At 39.0% G+C, this 25,624-nt stretch overlaps 1 protein-coding gene across 5 annotated transcripts in view; it reads left to right on the top strand.

Moving 5' to 3' along the window:
- The first annotated feature begins 655 nt into the window (after positions 1-655).
- ATF2 (activating transcription factor 2) overlaps positions 656-25,624 on the top strand; it is an 84,596-nt gene continuing 59,627 nt past the window's right edge. For 2 of the 5 annotated variants that reach the window (XM_047722235.1, XM_047722231.1), the window contains exons 1-3: positions 656-810; positions 15,785-15,927; positions 16,919-17,017. The gene's annotated coding sequence lies outside the window, so the exon portion shown is untranslated. The remainder of the gene's footprint in view (positions 811-15,784; positions 15,928-16,918; positions 17,018-25,624) is intronic. The other 3 variants (XM_047722233.1, XM_047722232.1, XM_047722234.1) reach the window with 3 other exon arrangements.

Here is a 25,624-nt window from a genome sequence, read left to right as displayed (position 1 = left end):
GCTGACTAATCTTGCTTTCCTGCTTTAAGCGCGTAGAGGCCTTGCGGGTACTTTGCTGCAAATGCCACCTCTTCCAAACCTCAGCTTAACGAAAACCCCCGATCTCAAGGTTCAGAGTACCAGTAAAGTGGGTTTAGGCTCGCGCCGGTCTAACGTTTTGCCCTCCTTCCTACCCTGGTCCAGGAAGCGACAGCAACAAGCTCGGAAGACTCATTGCGCTCCTCCTCCCGCCACTTCGCAGGCTTTTCCAGAGTTCACTTTACTTCACACCCTGTCAAACCCTTCCCGCAACCCCAACATCCACCTGTTACAGCGTCCCACACCCACGCCAGTCTCCAGGCCCTGCCAATCACAGGCTTCGGCAGGGGTTACGGCGACGCCTCTCTCCTGGCTCTGCGGTCCCGCCCCCTTCCAGAACTGTTTCCCGCCCTCTGGGTCCTTTGTCCAATCGTCAGCTACTTAGTGTTCTTTGGTTCCCGCCCCCTCCTTCCCCGCCCTTCTGAGGTACCGCCCCCTCCCCCTTAAGGCTGACGGAATCACCTGACCCGGAGGAGCTCGGTCGGAAAGCAGGCAAGAAGGGGCGTGTGTGTGGAGGGGAGGGGCGCGAGGAGAAAGGGGGGATGCCGGGAGTGGGGCGGGGAGAAGGGGGGGGGGTTGTCAGTCCGATCTCGCGAGAGAGGACGGAAGCCTGTGGGAGCCCGTGGCCTTTAAAGTGCGGTTCAGCCCTTTCCTCCCGGGGTAGTTTGTAAACACGGCTGAGCTCGGGCTTCCTTGGCGACCGAGAGAAGCGTGAACTAGTGTCCTGGAAAGGTGAGTAGTGTTGGGGAGAAAGCCGTAGGACTGGAGACTGTAGGGATATGGAGAAAGAAGGCACTAACATGGCGACGTCGCTCACCGTAGTCCCCACCCCCAGCTTCCCATCACCTCGGGCGCTCCTGCCTCAGTGCCTAGCCCTCGGGGCGACTGAGGCTGTACTGCCACCTCAGCGGCTCGCGCGGCGTCGGCTTCGGGAGCTCGACGGGCCGGGCGGGACCGTTAGGTAACTGGCATTCGTTGTTCCGGCCCCTCCCCGGTCGCGCGCTTTCCTAACGAAGAGGAAAAAGGAATAACGGCTCCTCTTAGACCCCTCCCCCCGATTTATCTTCCCCTTCTCTGGTTAGTTCAGGGGTCTCTGGACCCCACCTCGGATCCGGGGAGGGCGCTGGGAGACCCCCTTCAGTCCTTGGATTAGCAGGAAGAGGGCCGGCTCTGGTCTCCCCACCCAAGACTCAGTGGTTGGGGACTGTGTATAGGTGATGGTGGACGGGAGGAGGATCGGGAGGCGCAGCAGAAAATAGGGTCAGGGTCTCTGGCTGTGATGGAACATGATGGAACAAATGGTGTGGAGAACCTGTGAGCTGAAAGTCTTGGCCTTTTCTGTCCTTTCTGCCCCCTCACACTCCCGCCACCCCCCACTTTTTTCCCGGTGGGGCGGGGCTGAGGTGTGGGTGCAGATTGATTCTGGTATTTTCCCCCATTTTTTTTTTTTTTTTTTTTTACCTCCCTGAATGGACTGCAGAGCGTCTGTAGGGAAATAACCTATGCTTTTTATTGATGCCCTGGGGACCAGGGCCGAGAGATAGTGTGCATGTGTGTGTTGTGTGTATTTTCTGTGTTAGCTCGCTAGGAGAGGGAGAAGGCGGAGGAGCTGGGGACTATTTTTGTGTCCTTAGGTAGTGTAAAATTGCCTTTGCTCAATGAGGAGTTTAAAACTGGTTGAAGCCAAGAGCAAAACTCCTGTGAATATAATGGAATAAAAGGGATTACTCCTCGTGGACCTTCACCTTATTGACTGATACCTATATTATATGAAAGTTATAATTTCTTAGGCATTTTAAATTATGGAGACTAACAATAATGTGCATACTTGGAAACAAAACTATTCCTCTTGAGTGCACTTTTGGTCCTTTGTGAAGAAACCACTGCCTTACTATGTTTAATTTTTAAATAGCCATGTAACCTTGGTCTATTGTACCAAAACTATAAAGGTGATAAGCTTGTTTAAAAGTCAGCCCTGCAGAGTTAAGTGACCTGAAAGACAAAGACAGTAGCAGTTACATCTTGTAATTAAATTTGTTACACTGACTTGAGGAATCCATTGTTGTCACTTTTCAGAACTGCAGGAACATCTTTATAAAGTGTGTTTTAAAAAACAGAGGTGCCCTTCTGCAGATAAAGAAGAGTTAAGGATGTTCTTGAATCTTTGGTCATCAATAATTGAATAACAAAAATCCTAGTCTTTGTAATTTATAAGAATCTTAAAAATTTATGGTGGTTGTTATGCTGCTTTCCTAAAACCTGTTTTATCTTGTTTTGAGAGGATTACTGCTGTTAAATTTTTAATTATTTGAAATATATGGCAATTTAGAATATAGGTGTTTGTATTTGTCGGGAATGAGCTTTCAGGAACTTTGTGTTTAAGGTTCACATGCCTTCTGTAGATCTGATTGCATTTCCTGGAAATTTTTAAAAAATAACCATATTAGGATGTTTTTCATCTTTGGGTACTTACCGTAATCTATTAAACATGTAATACAGAAATCCTGTATTTACTTTACTTGGAGTATTTGTTTCATATATTTAAGCTAAATTAACTGTAAATATTAAGGTTACTGTGTTAGCTCTGTAACAAATAATTTGGAGGAATGCTTTTTCTTGGTATTCAGGATTTGAAAGCTTTCAATATCATTTTTAAAGATGTTATGCTATACATCAGATGTCTACAATAACTAGCATTAAGTCTCAAGAAGTAATCTGCGTTTTTCCTACCTAAATATTTGTGTTTTGAAAAAGTTGAGTTTTAGTGATTTAGATGTTCTCTGCTGGTAAATTCTTAAGATCACGTTAGATCAAATGTGTAGATCGTATCTGTGTCATCTTGAGCAGATAATACAATCTCTTTTCAAAAACCCATTGAATAGGGGCGCCTGGGTGGCTCAGTGGGTTAAAGCCTCTGCCTTCGGCTTGGGTCATGATCCCAGGGTCCTGGGATGGAGCCCCACATCAGGCTCTCCGTTCAATAGGGAGCCTGCTTCCTCCTCTCTCTCTCTCTCTCTGCCTGCCTCTCTGCCTACTTGTGATCTCTATCTGTTAAATAAATAAATAAAATCTTTAAAAAAAATTGAATAACAAGAATTGGATAGTAAACTGATCCTTATAAAAAATAAATATATTAGTACTTGTTATACTACTCAGTAATTAAAATGTACTATAGGAAAATAATAAATCTGCATTGTTATAGTCAGTAATTTAACTTATTAGTATTTTATCCTTTAACTCCCATCTGTTACTTGAGACTAAGGGTTTTACCTAAAATACTGCATGTTTTCTTAATGAGATTCTTAATGAAGTGAATATGTTAGTATTCACTGTTTATGTCCAGGGAAAAACCCACAAAACATTTTATGTTTTTCCTCTGTTTCTTGAGCTCAAGATTAAAAAGAAAGAGTAAAATATAATTTCATAAAAATTTAAAGAAGTTTGTGGAACTCTCTGGCCAACAATAATTGGAATTATTTTACATATATTACTATAAGTGTCATGTATTCTATAATTATAGATACCCATATATTATATATACTATTTTCATTTTAACAATCTTGAAATGTATATTCATTTACATTTTTAAGTATGTTTAAGTGATGCTTTTATTTTTTTCCCTTCTTGGCATTTTGGCAGTGGTAGTAGAGTGTTAACAAACTTTTTTTGTAACAAGAATTAATGTAAATAGAGTGCTTTTGGGGCAAGGCTATTCACCCATGTCTGCATTGTCTATCTAACAAAGATAGTGATTCTCATTTTTTCTGTCTTAAATTACCAAGGAATAGAAACACCCCCAACAGTAGTAGTAGCTTTTTACCACAGAGATTCTCAACAAGATAAGTAGGGAAAACGGTGGGAATGATTACAATTGGCAAAAAGCCAGTTGGCAAAATACCAAGTGTATTTTGGTTCTTTGGCTAGTAGTGTATATCTTTATCTATACTACTACCTTAATTTACAAATTCCCTAGATGTTCTTTAGTTTGCTTACCTGAACCTAAACTTTTGTCATTCCAGCTTCATAGTTTTCCCAATTTTATAGCTTTGTTTTTTCTAATTCTTGTGCGGGGGCTAGTGTGTTTCTATTTATTTGAATACTTAAAATAGTGTTACTAGAAATCAACCGCAAGTTTGCCCTACTGATAAATAACTTTTCATTATTTTTGTTGCCTTCTAATTTCTGTATATATATTATAGCTTTGACAGAGTTTTATCATTAGTTAGCATTATGTTTTATTTTTAGAGTTTTAGCATTTCCCCATATTGCCTAACCTTCGTGATATATAATGGTTACATGATAGTTTACCAGTTGACCATTAAAATTTCCTCTATTTTTTTTTTATTTGACAGAGAGAGAGAGAGATCACAAGTAGGCAGAGAGGCAGGCAGAGAGAGGAGGAAGCAGGCTCCCTGCTGAGCAGAGAGCCCGATGCGGGGCTCGATCCCAGAACTCTGAGATCATGACCTGAGCCGAAGGCAGAGGCTTAACCCACTGAGCCACCCAGGTGCCCCAAAATTTCCTCTATTTTAAATGCCCAATGGAAAAATGATTGTTTTCAGTTTCTCTTTTAGCATTGAATTGAGCATCCCTATGCGTCTTTTTACTTATTTTGAATTGTTTCTGTAAGATACTAATCTCAAGTGAAATTACCAGGTCAAAGGATATATATTTAAAAAAAAATTTTTTTGGGGGGGTGCGCCTGGGTGGCTCAGTGGGTTAAAGCCTCTGCCTTTGGCTCAGGTCATGATCCCGGGGTCCTGGGATCAAGCCCCACATCGGGCTCTCACCTCAGCAGGGAGCCTGCTTCCTCCTCTCTCTCTCTCTGCCTGCCTCTCTGCCTACTTGTGATCTCTGTCTGCCAAATAAATAAAATCTTTAAAAAAAATTTTTTTTTAAGATTTTATTTATTTATTTGAGACAGAACGAGAGTGAGAGAATTCAAGCAGGGGGAGCAGCAGGCAGGAGGAGGAGGCTCTCACCCGAGGAAGGAGCCCAATTCGGGGCTTGATCCCAGGACTCCAGGATAATGACCTTAACTGACTGAGCCGCTCAGGCGCTCCAGGTCAAAGGATATAAGTGTTTCTATATTGCCAGATTTTTGCCTCTCCAAAGAGTTGATAGAGCAAGTCTACACTGTCAGGAGAATCTGAGTACACCAACTTTATCATAATTTTACTAACTTCGGAGTTGTGCTGATTAATAAAGTAGGATTGCATAATTAGGAATTATTAGTGGGAATAAGTTGCATTTAGCAGTTTTGTTTACTAGACCATATCAGTCTCAAGTTACTTGCTTACCAGTGATCTGTGTGCTGGGACAGATAATGTATATTTTATATTTTCTTCATTTCACTATTTCTCATATAGATTACTTGACATAAAGAACTTGACAGTGTAGTAACAGTAATCCTTAAATTTGATGTAGTTTTACATGGTTTACATGTTGGGTGTTTTATGCTAGTTTACTTTGATATAAGAGCTACTTTTTAATCTATAGGTTTATGAGTTATTGAAATTCATAATGGCATTTATTTTCAATAGGTAATCTTTGAAATAAAGAATGTGTATGTTATAGCCCGATTGAGTTGTTTCCTTAGTGTTGTCTTCTGGTGCATAGTATGCATATAATCAGTGTTTTAGGGTACTTATTAGGAGCCAGACTGTCATGGGTCTGCCACTTATTATCTGTATCATCTTACTATCTGTATCATCATCTCTGTGCTTCAATTTCCTTAATTTTAAAGGTAATACTTAATTCATAGCTTTGTTCAAAGAATTAGTGTATATAAAATGCTTAAAGCAGTGTTAGGAACTAATGAATACTTAGTATATGGTGTGGTAATTATTGTTAAAGTACATTCAGAAATAATAATAATCTACCAAAGCCCTACCAGGTGTATGTGATGTAGCTTGAAGGCAGGACATTAATCATCTCTTTAGTAGCTTTGGCCATAAAGTTGAGTTTTCTGTAGGAACTTATAATTTGTGGTGCAACTCACTATGTTAGAATTTTCATAAATGCATGTGAGAGAGTGTCTCCTATTTTTTGTTCCCTTTGTCCCTAAGTCAGACTTTTCTTATATTAAACTTCTGTAGTATAGCATGCTCATATTTTGAGATGATAACATTGTGACAGTATGATTTCCATAAAATCTAATTATCATTTTTTTCTATTCCACTAGAAACATTTCGGTGAAACCTTTCATTCCTCCCTCTTCATAGTGGAAGAGATGATTAAATAAAATACATTTCTAATGTTCTTTTTTTTAATTCTAAGTTTTATTTTAATTCTAGTTAGTTAACCTAGTATTAGTTTCAGGTGCACAATACACTATTCAGAACTTCCATATATAACCCTGCACTCGTCACTACAAGTGCACTCCTTAATCCCCATCACCTGTTTAGTCCATCCCCTCCACTCCTCGCCTGTTCTCTGATAACTGTCATTTTTCTATAATTAAGAGTCTGTTTCTTGGTTTGTCTCTCTTTTTTTTCCCCCTTGTTTCTTAAATTCCACACACAGGTAAATCATATGGTATTCATCTTTCTCTGACTTATTTCACTTAGCATAATACTCTGTAGTTCCATCCATGTCATTGCAAATGGCAGGATTTCATTGTTTTTTATGGCTGAGTAATATTCCCGTGTGTGTGTGTGTGTGTGTGTGTATGTGTATCACATTATCTTTATCCATTTATTTGTCAATGGACACTTGGGATGCTTCTGCTGTAAATAATGCCACTATAAACACAAGGATGCACGCATCTTTTGAATTAGTGTTCTTGTATTCTTTAGGTAAATACCCAGTAGTGCAATTGGTAGATCGTAAGGTAGTTCTGTTAGCTTTTTGAGGAACCTGCATACTGGTTTCCACAGTGGCTGTACCAATTTGCATTCCCACGAGCAATGCACAGCTGTTCTTTTTCTCCACATTCTCGCCAACACCCGTTATTTCTTGTGTTGTTGATTTTAGCCCTTCTAAAATGGGTGTGAGGTGGTACCTCGTTGTAGTTTTGATAAGAATTTGCCTGATAAGGGATGATGAGCATCTTTTCACATGTCTGCTGGCCGTCTGTATGTCTTCTAATGTTTTTTTGAATTCTTTACTGATTATTCAACTAATGTAACTGTTCTCAATCACAGTGTTGAGAGTAACTTGTGTCTTTTATCATTTGTAAGGAAGGTTTTAATCATCATCGACACGATGTTGGATTGATGGTTATTCCTTTAGTAATATCTCACTTAATTTTTATATTCTTTGAGAGGAAGAGCGAGAGAGGAGCTTACTGATGTTGCAGTAGGAATTATACATAATCTATACCCATTCTTATTTGTGCTCTCTTTATAATGAGAAATTAGTATCAATATACTTTTTTAGTATGTGTGCTGCTGAAGGCAAGCACTTAATGTCCTCTTAATAGTAGTGATAACTAGGACTTACTGTAATTCTTGGTGAGCTGTGAATTTCTATTTTCTTTTTACCTTTACAAAAGTTTTTAGTAAGCATACAATAATAATAAAAGATACAAGAATATAATTATAATAAAAATAATAATAGATAAGTACATTTTATTTTACATCTACCTTTAGAAAAATAATGCTGTGGGCAGTATTTTGTATGACAGATGTGATTATCAAATCTAAAAGGATGTTATTAGTAAAAACTTGGATTAGCACTGTTCGTATTCATAACCATTAATCTATAAGGTCTTTTTATTTGTGTGGGGTTTTTTTTTTAGATTGTTTCCTTTTTTTAAGATTTTATTTGTCAGAGAGAGGGAGCATGTGCACAAGCAGGGGGAGTGGCAGGCAAAGGGAGAAGTAGGTTCACTGCTGAGCAAGGAGCCTGATGCAGGACTCCATCCCAGGACCCTCCTGGGATTGTGACCTGAGCTGAATGCAGACACTTAACCGACTGAGCCACTCAGGCATCCCTAGATTTATTTATTTTATTTTAGAGAGGGAGAGAGTGTATGTTTAGTAGGGGAGGGCAGAGGGAGTGGGGAAGAGAGAATCCTTAAGCAGACTCCCTGCTGAGCGTGGAGCCTGACACAGTGCTGGATCCCACTACCAATGAAATCATGACCTGAGCCAAAACCAAGAATCGGACACCTAACCAACTCAGCCACCCATGTGCCCTTGTATTTGTGTATTTCTAATGTTTTGTTGTGATTTTAGGCCATAAGACTAGAACTTGCTTACCTTATATCACCTAGGGATTAGAGGTCTGGGAATAATTAAGACCCACTTTAAAAATGAAGTTTAACTGGGGCGCCTGGGTGGCTCAGTGGGTTAAGCCGCTGCCTTCTGCTCAGGTCATGATCTCAGGGTCCAGGGATCGAGTCCCACATCAGGCTCTCTGCTCAGCAGGGAGCCTGCTTCCCTCTCTCTCTCTCTCTCTGCCTGCCTCTCTGCCTGCCTCTCTGCCTACTTGTGATCTCTGTCAAAGAAATAAAATCTTAAAAAATAAATAAATAAAAATAAATGAAGTTTAACTTAAAACTGATATTTTTATTAATGGTTATTTTGATATATTGGGTTGGTCTCAATATTGACATACTTTCATGAATACAGTATTGGGAAAAGTCTGAGGTGTTCTCTATGTGTGCCATCAACTTTGAGGAATTTCATCAAAACGCTTATATACTCTTGGGAATTAGGGATATGTGTGAAGAGCATCTGTCATGTCTGCTGCAAGTGGGGCAAAATTAAAAGCTGCTTTTCTCATTAAAGCTGGGCTTCTGTTTTTCACACTTCTGAGGTGTTTGACTTCTTTACATAGAACTAAACGTTATATATCAAATAACCTTATGGGATAACATCAAATTCATGGGTTAAAGACTTAAAGCCTTTTGTTCAAAAGTTAAACATGTAGTTCTCAGTTTGGGGCTTTAAAGAAGGTAGTAAGATTAGGATTGATTAAGCATTAGGAAAATGTACATTTAATGTCAAAGTAAAATACAGAACTTGTAATAAACTTAATAGATACCATGTAAGCACCATGCACTATACTATGTATTTTACATATATTGTTATCTTTTTTTTTTTTTTTTAAGATATTTATTTATTTGACAGAGACCAACACAGCAAGAGAGGGAACACAAGCAGGGGGAGTTGGAGAGGGAGAAGCAGGCTGCCTGCTGAGCGGGTAGCCTGATGTGGGGCTCAGTCCCTGGACGCTGGGATCATGACCTGACCTGAAGGCAGACGCTTAGCGACTTCACCACCCAGTCACCCCATCCTTTATTATTTTCGACAACACTGAAAGTGGTGTATTATTTCTTACTGTTGAGGATCATAGTGAACTCATACCATTTAAAATTTTTCTAATATAGGAAGTCAAAAGTACCTTAACCTTGAAAGGGAGTAAGTCCTACTAGCTCATAGTTACAGGTTTTCAAACTCTTAGGTTCCAAGTTTTGTTATTATGACCATAGTGATGTTCCCAGGACCCCATGATTGCTCTAGGATCGCTCTTTGCATTTTGTGGCTCTTGACCAAGATATAGGAAGAAAATTAAAGCGCAGAATTATGGGTCTATATAAGGTATTGCTGCCCCTGAAGCCTTGTGACACAAGCCTACCCTCCTGGGTGCCTTACTTATTAACATTTTTACTCTTTTAATGTCCTCTTCCTGCATCACAAATTACCACATATTTTGCGTCTTAAAACAACACAGATTTATCTCACAGTTTTTGTAGGTCAGAAGTCCAGGTGGGCTCAGCTGGGTCTTCTGCTTAGGGTCTTACAAATCCAAAATTAATTAGTTGGCTGAGCTGTATTCCATGCTAGAGTGTCTGGGGGGAAAATCCACTTCCAGGTTCATTCAGATTCTTGGCTAAATGCAGACTCCTTGTGGACTGATAACCAGAGTTGGTATTTGCTCTTAGAAGCTGAAAAGCTGGGAGGCCTGGGTGGCTCAGTGGGTTAAGCATCAGTGTTGGGCTCAGGTGGCTCAGGTACTGATCCCAGGCTCCTGGGACCGAGTCCCACAACGGGCTCCCTGCTCAGTGGGGAGCCTGCTTCTCCCTCTGCCTGCTGCTCTGCCTACTGGTGCTCTCCATCTTTCTGTCAAATAAATAGAATCTTTAAAAAAAAAAAAAAAGCTGAAAGGCTTTCAGTCCTGTCCCCTCCAGTAATGGCAAGACAAGTCTCCTTTATACTTCTAGTTTTTGTGACTTATGCTACTACTGAATCTCTCAGAATTCAGACAGAGAAAGCTTTCTGTTCTTAAGGGTTCCTGGATTGGGCCCCCTGGATAACCCAGAATAATCTTCCTGTTTTAGGAGTTGTTATCTTTTTGCATCTTCAGAGTCCATTTTGTAATGTAATATAACTATTCATAGTTTCCAGGGATTTGGGTGTGGACTACTTTGTGGGACCATTCTAACTATTACACTCATGTGCTCCTGAAAAGAAATTTGATAAACTCTGTACCCTTGCACATTTCTAAGTTGAATCTTAAAAATTTTCATCTTAGGTTTAAAAAGTTGAAAGAAAGTACAGTTTCTGGCTTTTCTAGATACTGACACTATTTTTTGTAAGTACCTAATGTCAGTAGCAATTTGATGTCATTTTAAAAAACACTAGAATTAATCTTTAAAAGTTGGAAATTTTCATTATTCCTCCTATTGACCGTCTATTTAACTTCCATTTCTCCAACATAATTTTATTTGAATCCAGTGGATTTTAATGTTTTAAAGTATTGATACCTTTTCATATCTCTCTGCAATAAATATAATATATTGAACTTAGATTTTTAAGTTTATTGATTTCTTTTCATGGAGCTCTCTTGGGACAGTGTATTTTTGAACAATATTTTGAGAATGGAAGAAGCAGTCATTAAATGAAAAGTTTTTATTTTCCTGTCATCACGCTAAACAATATATATGAAATCAGAACATTCCTAAACACAGGGCAAAATGCCATTCTTAAGAACAGTGCTTTGGCAGAAATATAAGACAGGCAAAGACACAAACCTGAGGTTTAATGGTGCCTGAATTAAGGTAGGCTTTAAGACACTTTTTAAATAATCCCCTTGTTTGGTTCTGTGGAGGTTTTACAACCTGGGGCAATGCATGGTAATGAGATTTGGTATGGATGGGAAGTGGGAGTTTCTTTTGAACTGTGGAAGGATGAGGATTTAGGGAAAGTAGATCATTTTTAGGAAAGAAAACATAGGGAAATACAGATAGGAAATTTTCTTACAATTTATCCTTCTCAGATGTCCCTTGGAATGCATTAGTGTACCTTCAGTAATACATAAACCTGTTTGAATAATACCTTGAAAAGACTATCCTCTTCCTGCCTAGACCCTATCCTTCCACAAGGCCAGAAGCCTATAGAGTCTTCTGAGTCCATGTCAAGAAAGACTTCGTTCCTTTCTCACATGTATATCTACTTTCTGAGCCTTGTTTTTTTGACACAATATCTGCTTCCCAGAATATTTACCATTAGCAGTGTTTGCCTCCTTCAGCAGAGCCCATTCCCCTTAACCACAGGTTAATTATATCCAAATATAGGCATACCTGAGATATAGTGGGTTAGGTTCCAAATGACCACAGTAAAGCAAGTCAGATGGATTTTTTGGTTTCCTAGTGCATATAAAATTTATGTTTTCACTATGCTGTAATCTATTAAGTGTGTGCTAGTATTTTTTTTTAATTTACATGCCTTAATTTAAAAATACTTTTTTGCTAAAAGAAAAGCCAACGATCATCTGAGCTTTCAGCCAGTTGTAATCTTTTAGCTGGTGTAGGGTTTTGCCCATGGTGGCTGTTCACTGATGAGGTGGTGGTTGCTGAAGATGGGGTGGCTGTGGCCATTTCTTTAAGTAAAACATCAATGAAGTTTACCCACGGAGGAACTTTCAAAGTTGGAGTCAGTCCTCTCAAACCCAGTCACTGCTTTTCAACTAATTTTATGTAATATTCCAAATTCTTTGTGATCATTTCAATAATCTTCATAACGTCTTTACCAGGAGTAGATTCCATCTCAAGAAAATCACTTTCTTTGCTCATGCATAAAGAGCAGCTCCTCAATTGTTCAAGTTTTATCATGAGATTAAAATGGTTCAGTCACATCTTTAGGCTCACTTCTAGTTCTCGTGCTGTTTCCACCACATGTGTAGTTAATTCCTTCCCTGAAGTCTTGAACCCCTCAAAATCATCATGAGAGTTGGAGTCAGCTTCTTCCATACTCCTCTGTTAATGTTGATATTTTGACCGCTTCCCATGAATCACAAATGCTGTTAATGGAATCTAGAATGGTCAGTCTTTTCTAGAAGGTTTTCAATTTTCTTTGTCTAGATCCATGAGAAGAATCACTGTCTCTAGTAGCTACAGTTTTATAAAAAATGTATTTCTTAAATAAGACTTGAAAGAATTACTCCTTGATCCCTGTGCAGCAGAATAGATGTGTTTAGCAGGCAAGAAAACATTAATCTTGTTACACACTTCATAAGCGTTTTGGGGTGTCAGGTGCATTGTCAACGAACAGTAACATTTTTTTTTTTTAAAGATTTTATTTATTTATTTGACAGAGAGAGATCACAAGTAGACGGAGAGGAAGGCAGAGAGAGAGAGAGAGGGAAGCAGGGTTCTCGCTGAGCAGAGAGCCCGATGCGGGACTCGATCCTAGGACCCTGAGATCATGACCTGAGCCGAAGGCAGCGGCCCAACCCACTGAGCCACCCAGGCGCCCCCGAACAGTAACATTTTGAAAGGAATCTTTTTTTCAGAGCAGCAATTCTCAACAGAGGGCTTAAAATATTCAGTAAACTATGTTGAAAACATGTGCTGTCATCCAGAATTTGTTCCATTTATAGAGCACAGGCAGAGTAGATTGAGTGTAATTGTTAAGGGCCCTAAGATTTTCAGAATGATCAGGAGCATTGGCTGCAACTTAAAGTTACCAGCTGTGTTAGCCCCCAACAAGAGAGCCTGTTCTTTGAAGCTTTGAAACAGGCATGAAGTTTTTTCTAGCTATAAAAGCCCTGGATGGCATTTTCTTCCAATCTAAGGCTGTTCCATCTACATTAAAAATCTTTTATTTAGTGTAGTCACCTTCACTAATGATCTTAGTTAGATAACTTGTTGCAGTTTCTGTATTTTTTTAAAGATTTTTTTATTATTATTTATTCAACAGAGAGATAAAGAGCACAAGTAGGTAGAGCAGCAAGGAGAGGGAGAAGCAGACTCCCTGCTGAGCAGGGAGCCTGATGTGGGGTTTGATCCCAGGGCCCTGGGATCATCACCCGAGCCGAAGGCAGCCGCTTAACTGACTGAGCCACCCAGGCGCCCCTGCAGTTTCTGTATTAGCACTTGCTCCTTCACCTTCTACTTTTTAAAGATTTTATTTATTTAGTTATTTGTCAGAGAGAGAGCTAGAGAACACAAGCAGCGGGAGCAGCAGGCAGAGGGAGAAACGGGCTCTCTGCTGAGCAAGGAGCCTGATGCGGGACTCTATCCCAGGACCCTGGGATCAGGACCTGAGCCAAGGCAGACACTTTAACCAGCTGAGCTACCCAGGCATCCCCACCTTCTACTTTTTATTTATTTTATTTTATTTTTTTAAGATTTTATTTATTTGGCAGAGATCACAAGTAGGCGGAAAGGCAGGCAGAGAGGGGAGCTGGAAGCAGGCTCCCAGCTGAGCAGAGAAGCTGATGTGGGGCTTGATCCCAGGACCCTGGGATCACAATCTGAGCCGAAGGCAGAGGCTTTAACCTACTGAGTCACCCAGGCATCCCCACCTTCTACTTTAAAAAAAAAATTTTTTTTAAGTAATCTCTACACCCAGTGTGGGGCTCGAACTCAAGACCCCAAGATCAAGAGTTGCATGCTCTACTGATGGAGCTAGCCAGGTGCCCCCTCATCTTACACTTTTATGTTATGAAGGTGGCTTCTTTACTTAAACCTCATGAACCAACTCTGCCAGCTTCCAGCTTTTCTTCTGCAGCTTCCTCCTCCTCTCAGCCTTCTTAAAATTAAGGAGAGTTAGGGCCTTAGTCTGGATTAGGTTTTACTTCAAGGGAATGTTGTAGCTGGCTTGATCTATTCAGACCACTAAAAGTTTCAGTTGTAAGGCTGTTTCATTTATCTTTTGCATGTTCACTAAAATGGCACTTTTGATTTCCATCAAGAAGTTTACCTTTGCATTCACAGCTTGGTTACCTGTTTGGTCCAAGAGGCCTAGATTTTGGCCTGTCTCGTCTTTCAACATGCCTTCCTCACTAAACGTAATCATTTCCAGCTTTTGGTTTAATGTGAGAGATGTGCCCCTCTTCCTTTCCCTTGAACATTTACAGGCCATTGTAGGGTCATTAATTGGTCTAGTTTCAATACTGTTGTGTCTCAAGACAACACAGGGAGGCAGAAAGAGAGGGAGAGAGATGGAGGAGCTGATAAGTGAAACAGAATTTACAGAACACTTACCAGTTAAGTTTGCTGTCTTATGTGGGTGTAGTCCCTGGCACCCTAAAACAATTGTAATAGTAAATCAAAGATCACTGATCACAAGTCACCATAACAAATATAGTAAGGGTGAAGAAGCTTGAAATGTGCAAGAATTACCAAAAGGAGACACAAAGGCATGAAGTGAGCAAATGCTGCTGGGAAAAAATGGCACCAATAGAATTGTTCCATGCAGTGAAGATTGCCAAAAACCTTCAGTTTATAAAAAATGAACTGTCTGTGAGGCATAGTAAAGTGAAGCTCAATAAAATAAGATACACCTGTATAAGAAATACATATACAGTAACTAGGGTAGGGTAGCAGTGGTAAAAGAGAAGGTCTTTACATCTGTGTGTTTCAAGTTAGCAAAAAAAGTACTGTTTAATGTGTTTCAAAGTCATTAATCTTAACACTGCATGCATAAAACATACGCTGTATAGGCCAGGTCAGGTATAGCTTGCTAGCTTAATCTTCTTGCCTTTCTCTTGAAGTGAAGACCAGAAGTCCATCTTGCTGTTTTCTAGGGTGTTAGTTCCTGGTCTTTTGTGAGCAACTGCTAAAATAAGAACACAACACTCTGTAGGAAAATCTGAAGCCCTACTTAAAAATATACATTTCCTTGAAAAACAATTTGCAGAAATTTATCTCTGCCTAGAAAATATGAACCTTTACACAGAGACATTTGTCCTTTGAACTGCTGCTCCATTTATAGTCCTTATTTTACATTTGTATAGCTAAATATCCCGTTCAGGTCCCTTTCCCTTTAAGGAACAGTCTGTGTAAAACAGAATTTTGATGCCAGCTTTGAAATGAGAGTCTTTCCAGCTTCTAGTCTTCTCATCAGAGTTTTAAACCTGAAGACTGTTTCAGCAGCCTTATTCAAGGTAAAGTGCATTCCTTCTTTTCAACAGTCTGCAATAGGGACATCTCCCAAGTTCATACACAGCCTAATAATGAGAGTTCAGTCCTTAAATAATGGTAGAGGAGAGTCTACTTTCCCTTTTAATCTTGTTCCAGGATGACTGCCTTTTCCTAATGGAGTTGGTAACTTGGTTTTCTGCCAGGTTTCTTACCCAGACCCGCTTGGGCACTCCATTACTTACATAATGGTCCTGTGTTAATCGTTTCTGAGTTTTGTGGACTGCATATTGTGAGTTTATCCTCTCAAACTACAACTTACTTAGGTTGTTTCTTTGCTCTTGCATTGTTATTCTGGTCTTCAGATTTCTTTCTTTTCTCTGTCACCTACAGATTGGCCTTTTATATTTAGAGAAGTTCTTTATGAACACTGGTCTTGCTCCTTGGCCACTGGCAGGACTTTCTGCTTTTGAAAGCTCCCTTCAGTGGACTGCTAAGACATTTCTACAAGGTATCCAACCATCTTACATTTTAAGGTGAGGTGTATGATGACAGAAATGTTGACCGGTATTCATTTTCTTCATTATAGATGCTCCAATTTTTAACTAAGCATATGATGAAATTAAGAATTTATTTCTCAGCCTGGTATAGCTGTTACATTCTGGTATATGGAATGTAAATAGAAGTTTCCTGTGAGTTGTTGGAAGTAGCGGGCTATTGCTCATCTCATTCTCTTTCCTGCTATCTGATCAGCAGATGCTATGGTTAGACCTTAAGCACTTATTTTAAACCATGAAGGGAACACCACATATTGAGGATGGCAAAACAACAAAATAGAAGGAGCCTAATGATCATGATTTGGGATTACCTTTGCTTTTATGTGAGAGAAATTAACTTCTGAATCATTTAAGCCATTGTTTTGAGTTTCTGTCACTCATAGCTGAACCCAATCCAGCTGAAATAGGTATTAAAAAATCAAGCTGTTTCCAAATGAAAAGCATATGAACTGGGTCCCCTGGATGGTATGCTACAGCCCTGACACAAGAAAAAATTTTTATCTCTAAATAAAAAGTGGAAGAAAAGGAAAAAAAAAAAAAAAAAAATATATATATATATATATATATATATTATCATCTCCACTCAGAATTTTGATGATCAGATTCAGCACTGCCATTTCACCTATTATGTATGACTACCCCCCGCCCCCCATTAAAAGCTTCATTTTTCTCCTTTCACCAAGATTCCATTGCTCTACTTCCATCTTTGAAGCTGTTACGCCTCTAGGTAGCATTTTGCTAGGAGTTACAGGTGACCACAGGATAAACATCTTCCTGGAGCGTTGAAACTTTTAGAGGGAACCTTAATTTTTATATCAGAAAATAATGGTATGAAAGACAAACTTGACATACATTTTTAAAGTAAATACTTAAAAACATTTTTGTGTCAGAGTTCAACTGCATGAGCCTATTTCCTCAGATCTCACAGAGTAAGGTGTTCAGTCTCTTTTCTGCCTCTCCTTTGTCCTAGGGATACTCAGATGGAAGCTTGAGAAGCACTGCTTACTTGATTAGAGCTAAGCGATTCCTGGCAGCGGTGAATAAAGCTCATGGCCCACCAGTTAGAAAGGTAAGATGCAAAATGCAAAAATGTTTTTAAAATTTTTAAAATTTTTTTAATTTTCCAGTTGTCTCTCAAATATTGCTGAATTCAGCAGGTGCTTCCAGATTATATCCTCAGGGTGCTAGTGTCCTACCATATTGATAGTGTTTAGTAGGAAAAAAAAAATTGGAGGTTTAGTAAATTTGGAAATGTTCTTTTGGAGCTACAGTGCATATCCACAAAGAAAAGCACACGAAGACTTAACATTAAATTGTTTAATTTTTTTTTTTGAAAGATTTTATGTATTTGTCAGCGCACAGTAGGGAGAAAGGCAGACAGAGGAAAAGCAGGCTCCCTACTAAGCAAGGAGCCTGATAAGGGACTCGATCCTAGGAGTTTAGGATTGTGATCTGAGCTGAAGGCAGACACTTAACTGACTGAGCTACCCAGGTGTCCCAAATTATTTAAATTTAATTCAGAGCCTCCTAAACTTACCCGACTAGGGAATTCTCTATAGCAAAGGGATCCCCATATGGAATTCCCAATTCTTCTAGGATTTTATACATGATAGTAACAAGAATTACTCCTGAGGGGCACCTGGGTGGCTCAGTGGGTTAAAGCCTCTGTCTTAGGCTCAGGTCATGATCCCAGAGTCCTGGGATCAAGCCCTGAATCAGGCTCTCTGCTTGGCAGGGAGCCTGCTTCCTCCTCTCTCTCTTTGCCTGCTTCTCTGCCTACTTGTGATCTCTGTCAAATAAATAAAATCTTTAAAAAAAAAAAAAAGAATTACTCGTTGAAGTATATTCTTTCTTTTTTTTAAGTGCCCAATATGGGGCTTAAACTCAGGATTCCAAGATCTAGAGTCACGTGCTCTACCTACTGAGCCAGCCCAACGCTCCGAAGTATTTTCTGTAGTCCAAAAATATCTTGGATAAAAAGTATTGCCCATTTGAAGGCTGTACACGGTAACTGAAATATCAACATTTATTTGCTTTTGTATTGAGTTAAATCAACAAAATTTAGTTCCATGATTATTCACACTGATCGTAAACATTAATAGGAAGTTATACAGTCCTCAAATACACCTTTATTGAAAATCTTCACAGTGTGGTGATGTTAAAGTTATAAAATACAGTGGTTTCTTGTTCTAAGCCATTTATAGTTTGGGTATATAGCTTCTAAAAATGGAAGCCATTTATAGTTTGGGGGTTTAGCTTCTAAAAATGGAAGGAAAATTTTGGTAAATTAAATGTGATCTGGCATACAAAATCTTTCAAAACATGGTAGTCTAGTGATAGACTTTGTCAGATATATCAAGATACACAAGCAGATTGATTGGCCTGTGCTGTTACATCTGAATCTGAAGGTTCAGATCAAAAGAGAAACCATGTATAAATGTACAGCTACTCTAATTTGGACAAAATTTAGTAAATAAATATGTATGTATAATGTATTTGAAAAAGTAAATTTTTTTTGAAAATAATTTTTTTTTTAAAGATTTATTTATTTGACAGACAGAGATCACAAGTAGGCAGAGAGAGAGAGGAGGAAGCAGGCTCCCTGCTGAGCAGAGAGCCTGATTGGGGGCTTGATCCCAGGACTCTGGGATCATGGCCTGAGCCTAAGACAGAGGCTTTAACCCACTGAGCCACCCAGGTGCCCCTTGAAAAGGTAATTTTTAAGCAGGAAACTTTTTAAGGAGGAAAGTAAGGCAAACTTTTTCTTGCACACTGATATATATATATAATATATATATGTTAAATAATTTTTGAGCTACTTGACCAACTTAAATGTTCAAATCCTCATTTGGTTAGAATTGTTTTCCATAAAATGTAATTCCAGGGGCACCTGGGTGGCTCAGTCAGTTAAGTGTTCAACTTTTGATTTCAGCTCAGGTCATGCTCTCAGGGTTACGAGATGGAGCCCTGTGTCAGGCTCTGCACTCAGTGGGGAGTCTGCTTCTTCCTCTCTCCCCACCCCCGCAACTTTTTCTTCCTCCCTCCCTCTCTCCCTGTGCCCTTCTGCCTACATGTGTGTTCCCACCCCCTCAAAAGTAAATAAATCTTTTTGAAAAAATGTAAATTCCATGAGGGCAGGGACTGTGTCTGTATCATTGTACCCTTAAGTGCAGCACAATTTCTGTCTTCCTGCATGTACTCAATAAATATTTATTGACTAAATGACTAAGTAAATGAGTGATCTGAATTTCAGGGTAGAGATAGTAAATGGAGGTCGAGCAGTTACTACGATGGGTAGGTGGGAAATGAGTGCATTCTAGGCTGAGATAGAGCAGATTAAAAGCCTGCATGAAACTAGAGCCAAGGGATTAAGGAGTAGCATAAAACTGGGCTAGAAGGCAGGGGTCAGTCCATATGCAATGGTCTGGAGGCAGTATTATGGATTTGAGGCCTTATCCTAAACATTTCTTTTTATAACTGGTCCTTTCCTCTCATTTTGATGGGTACTGCTGGTGTGCAAGTCATTCTCTTTTCTGAATTTAGCAGTAGTTTGTACTGACTTTCTTATGCATAGTGTTGCCCTTTAATCCATCCTCCATACTTCTGTTAGGTCTTGCAGAAACTCCCCTTTGATTATCTAGTTCATCATCATAAAATCTTTACGTTTTTTTTTAATCTTTACATTTTTTTACAGCAGAATTAAGCACACTTATTCTTTAAAGGGCCAGATAGTGGATATTTTAGACTTTATAGGGGTCACATATGGTCTCTGTTGCTTATTCTCCTGCCTCCCCCGCCCATTTAAAAATGTGAAAAACTTGCTTAGCTCAACATTTTGGCACAGGCCTATATTTATAACCTCCGAGTGGCAGTGGGATGGGGGTGGTGAGGGTGGAATCCAAACTCCTTGCCAGGGTTTGCTTCTCTTTCTGGCCTTATCTCTCTTCCCTTCAACCTTATATACACATGCTTCAGCCATCAGAAATTCCTAAAGATCCCTCAGTGTACTCTGCTTCATTGTGATTCTACACTTTTGCTGTCTTCTCTGCTGAAAACATCATCCTTCGCTACCTGATGCCTCTACCGTTGAGACTGTACTCAGGCACTACTTCTTCAATAGTAGCCTTCCCAGACCCTCTCTCCACATTTGGCCATGTACTTTTCTTAGTTAGGGGTTAGAAACTTAGCCAAATGAATTCAGGGTTTTTTTTTTTGTTTTGTTTTGTTTTTTTATTTGACAGAGAGAAATCACAAGTAAGCGGAGAGGCAGGCAGAGAGAGAGGAGGAAGCAGGCTCCCTGCCGAGCAGAAAGGAATTCAGGTTTTTTTTTTAAAAAAGAGCTCATACTCAGAATACAGAAGACTTGCATGATTCAGTCACAGAAAGCATAGTCAGGCATTACAGAAACTACTTTCCTTCTTGGCTGCATGATTTCTCATCTCCGTTTTTCTGTGCCTACCCTCTTCTGGGTTTCATTAATTTCCTAACAGTATGAATATGATAGTAAATGTCTACCAGTCTGGAGTATGATTTGGAATCTCTGCTGCCCACCTCTGTTTGGCTGATTTTTTTTCTTTTTACAAATTTTCTGATGAGGTAATCTGATTGGCTTCGCTTAGGTGTCTTCCCTGGTTCACCTGAGGCAAGTATGTTAGGGTCATGGATATTATAGGATTGTCCTTCACTGGTAATCTGGCTCTCCCAAGGAGAGTGTTGATGCTGAGGAGAGATGACCAGCTCCATAATCTTAATCTCCCATGTTCACATAGTGCCTATGTATATCTTTATTATTATATATATATATCACTGAATTATACTTGTTTGTCCTTACTAATCTGATTTTGAAGGCAAGGACTATATCTCTTAATATGGCATAAGGTACAAAATAGGCAGATATTTTCCAAATGCATTTTATAAAGTAGTTGTATTAGAAATTTTGGGGAATGCTATGCATTGTACCTAACATCTAGTATTATCCATTTTTAGAAAACTGCTTTGAAACTTGAGTAAATGCTTTTACAATAAGAAATTATAACATTTATAGTCCTGCGGCTAACAGAGGATCAGTAAAATTAACATTTTAGAATCCACAGATTTTTGGGGTGCCTGACTGGCCCAGTCAGAAGAGCATTCAGCTTTTGATCTCGGACTTGTGAATTCGAGCCCACGTAGGGTGTAGAGATCACTTAAGTTAAAAAAATTTAAAATATTTTTTTAATTAAAAAAAGACTCTAGAAATTTTTGAAGTTAATCACCAGAAACTGACTTGCTCTCTCCCATTTTTTTAAAGATTTTGTTTTTAAGTAATCTCCCCCTGACAAAGGGCTCAGACTCACAACCCTGAGGCCAAGAGTCACATGTTTCACTGACCAAGCCAGCCAAGCATCCTTCTCCTTCCCATTTTTAGGGCGCCTGGGTGGCTCAGTGGGTTAAGCCGCTGCCTTCGGCTCAGGTCATGATCTCAGGGTCCTGGGATCGAGTCCCGTATCAAGCTCTTTGCTCAGCGGGGAGCCTGCTTCCCTCTCTCCCTCTCTGCCTGCCTCTTTGTCTACTTGTGATCTCTCTCTGTCAAATAAATAAGATCTTTAAAAAAAAAAAAAAGAAACTTATAAACCAGAAACAAGCAGAGAATCGTTAGAGAATCCATGTTTTGTAGTATTCTTCTCATAACTACTCCTAACCACTACATGACACTAATTATATAGTGGGTATATAGTACATTATTATAGTGCAAATAACTATAATTTAAACCCCTTCTGTAAGTTTTTCCATTTTTAATTTTTTAGTTCAGGAGCTTTTAAGAGTGAGTTGCCAGCAAGATGTCCCATTATACCAAATACTTTATTTTCTACAATAAGACATTTTCCTACACAATATAGCCCTGAAAATCAGTAAGTTAACATTGATATATTGCTATCATCTAATCTGCAAATCACATTTAAATTTTGCCAGTTGTTCCAATAATGTCCCTTTATAACAAAAAAATTCTGTCTAGAATTCACATTGGAGTTAGTTGTCATGTCTCACTCATCTTTTTTAATCTGAAATAGTTCTTCAGTCTTTCCATACGTTTGATGACTTGGGCACCTTAGAAGATGAAAGACTAGTTTTTGAAGCGTTTACCTCAATTTGGGGTCGTGTAATATTTTACATGATTAGATTGAGATTTTTTATGTTTTTGACATGACTTCATAGAAGTGATGCTGGGCATCCTGTTGGAGGACATGATACTGGTTTTCCTTATTTCTGATTTTGTTAACTTGAATCATTTGAGTAAGTTGATACTTGCCAGACTTTTGTAATTAAAATATATTTTATCAGGAGATATTTTGGAGGATATAAATGTTCTGTCTTCTTGAATGTTGAATTTATTCTTTTATATAGGTGTGGATTAATAGAATCCTATTTTATTCACGATATGATCCATTACTGTCATTATTTACTTTGATTCTGAAATTGTTTCAGATTTGACTACGTTATAGCCAAATTCATAACCAAGTCCTTCTTTATTTTCTTGCAAAAGATATTCAAGGCCCATCCTGTACTTGCCCTACCCTAGCCCTGGAACCAGACAATTCTTGAAGGAGCTCAGGTTCCTTTCGGTAAAGAATGGTATTTAGACATCAAGATCTGGGTGCCTCGTAGATGTATTGCTTTGAAGGTATCCATGTTCTCAGGCCCTCAGTAGACACAGCTAGGGAAATATATGAACATATATGCAGATATACACATACATATTATCATCTATATCTTCATATCTCTGTTGCTGTACCTTTATATCTCTTTTGAAAGTTAGGAATTCACACCAATATCTCCAATTTTCATCTGATTACCAAGATTCATTCTGTATAATTACCTTCACCTCTAGTGTGAATTTACCTTTACCCATTACATCCTTGATATATCTGTGTATTCTGTCAATCTCTATGTGTGTATATAATGAATCACCTGTTGCTACCGTGCCCACTCCTCCTCATCATGTAGATGTTCTCCATCTTGGGCCTTGGTATACTATGCTGGACTGGTACCACTTCTGTCACTCACCTCATATGGTTGACTCCTCCTACATCCCAGCTACTCTCCATATGCATGGACAGTTTTCTCTCTCTGCCTCAGCTGCCTCAGCTGTGACACTCTGGACTGTCTGCTTCCCAATAACCTGTCTAAGCTGCTTTTCATTAAGACATCCTTATATATGTTTTTTATGGAGGCTTGACTTTGTATTTTAAGTTACAAGAAATGGTTTGCTAGTAAATTTCTCCCATTTTCTTCTTTTCATTTTTCCTTGAAATGTTCTTCTTTACTATTTTCTTATAGTATCTCATATTATGTATGATTTTATTTGATAGTAAATCTGTTGAATAATTCTAAAAGTCCTAAAGGGTCTTTCTACAATACTTTTATTTTATTTATTTATTTATTTTATTTTTATTTTTTTATTTTTTAAAGGTTTTTTATTTTTATTTTTATTTGACAGAGATCACAAGTAGGCAGAGAGGCAGGTGGAGAGAGAGGAAGGGAAGCAGGCTCCCTGCTGAGCAGAGAGCCCGATGCGGGGCTCGATCCCAGGACCCTGGGATCAGGACCTGAGCCGAAAGCAGAGGCTTTAACCCACTGAGCCACCCAGGTGCCCCTATTTACTTATTTTATTTTATTATTATTATTTTTTAAACACTACTTTTCTTTTAGATGTGGTTTACATAAAGTTTCTTTATGGTTGGTAGTCATAGAATAGCAAGGCATAAGAGTTGATATACATAGTGTATAGCGAGGCATACCAGCTGGCAGGCACAGTATAGCATTAAAAATGTTCTTGACCCATTTTTTTAACCTTGAGTAAGTTGCCCTTTAGTACCTCATTTGTGAAGGTTAGGTAGTTGGGACTAGATCAAGAATCAGTAAGGTACATGATCATAAATCCATGTGCTAAGAAAGAAAGCCTATGATCTGTATTCAAGAGAGAATTTTGGACTGAGATTTTTTTTTTTAAGATTTTATTTATTTATTTGACAGAGAGAGATCACAAGTAGACAGAGAGGCAGGCAGAGAGAGAGAGGGAAGCAGGCTCCCTACTGAGCAGAGAGCCTCATGCGGGACTCGATCCCAGGACCCTGAGATCATGACCTGAGCCGAAGGCAGCGGCTTAACCCACTGAGCCACCCAGGCGCCCTGAGATTTTGTTTTTTAAGAATGGGCAAAGGAAGCACTTACAGAACTACAAATGATTATGTATATGAAAAAGTTTAACCTTATTAGTATATCAAGATGTGCAGTTTTAAAATTAAGGACTTTTTTCACTAATCTGACAAAAAATGTTAAATAATATTCATTGTGGGGGCGCCTGGGTGGCTCAATGGGTTGGGCCTCTGCCTTAGGCTGGGGTCATGATCCCAGGATCCTGGGATCGAACCCTGCATCTGGCCCTCTGCTCAGCGGGGAGCCTGCTCCCCCCTCTCTCTCCGTCTGCCTCTCTGCCTACTTGTGATCTCTCTCTGTCGGATAAATAAATAAAATCTTAAAAAAAAAATTCATTGTGGGTGCCTGGGTGACTCAATGGGTTAAGCCTCTGCCTTTGGCTCAGGTGATGGTCTCAGGGTCCTGGGATCGAGCCCCACATCGGGCTCTCTGCTCAGCAGGGAGCCTGCTTCCCCCTCTGCCTGCCTCTCTGCCTACCTGTGATTTCTGTCTGTCAAATAAATAAAATCTTTAAACAATAATAATAATAATATTCATTATTGGTATGGGTATTGAGAAATGAGGTCTTTACTACTGGTAAAGTAGAAATCAATATTACATATGCGAGGGCAGTTAACAATGTAAATCAAAAGTGTTATAAATATCCCTTCACTGGGACATAGTAATTTTTTTCTTGTTTTTGTTTTTTATCGCCTTTTTGTTTTTTGTTTTTTTAATTTAGCAGAAATTTTACTTCTAAGCTTATCAAAGATTATTACAAACACAAAATATTCTTTTAAAAATGTACCAAATTAAAGCCACATCATCAAAGTAAAATGGTTGTGACATTTAGAATTTATTTAGGTTTGGGTACCTGGGTGGCACAGTTGGTTAAGTGTCCGACTCTTAATTTCTGCTCAGGTCATGATCACAGGGTGGTGGAATCCGTGCTCAGCATAGAGTCTGCCTGAGATTCTCCCTCCCTTTTCTGCCCTTCCCACTTGTGGGTTCTCTCTCTCTCTCAAATAAATAAATAACTCTTTTTTAAAAGTTCATTTAGGTTGTAGTATTTTCACATTTAATTTTTAATCATTTGCAATGTTCTGAAAATCACATTTAAACATTTTTTTAAAGATATGAAATAATGTATATTTATTTATTTATTTATTTATTTATTTATTTATTTTAAAGATTTTATTTATTTATTTGTCAGATTGAGAGAGAGAGCGAGCACAGGCAGACAGAGTGGCAGACAGAGGCAGAGGGAGAAGCAGGCTCCCCACAGAACAAGGAGCCCGATGTGGGACTCGATCCCAGGACGCTGGGATCATGACCTGAGCCGAAGGCAGCTGCTTAACCAACTGAGCCACCCAGGCGTCCCTGTATATTTATTTTTTTAAAGTACAATCACAGCTATAAAGTAGAGAAATTTAAAGAAGACAAAGACCAAATCTGTTTCATACACAGGATTGGGCATTCTAATACACAATATGACATGAAT

Source organism: Lutra lutra, chromosome 3, assembly GCF_902655055.1.
Source record: "Lutra lutra chromosome 3, mLutLut1.2, whole genome shotgun sequence".
NCBI lineage: Eukaryota > Metazoa > Chordata > Mammalia > Carnivora > Mustelidae > Lutra > Lutra lutra.
The sequence above is the reverse complement of the archived record's forward strand: the minus strand, read 5'-3'. Positions and strand labels throughout refer to the sequence as shown.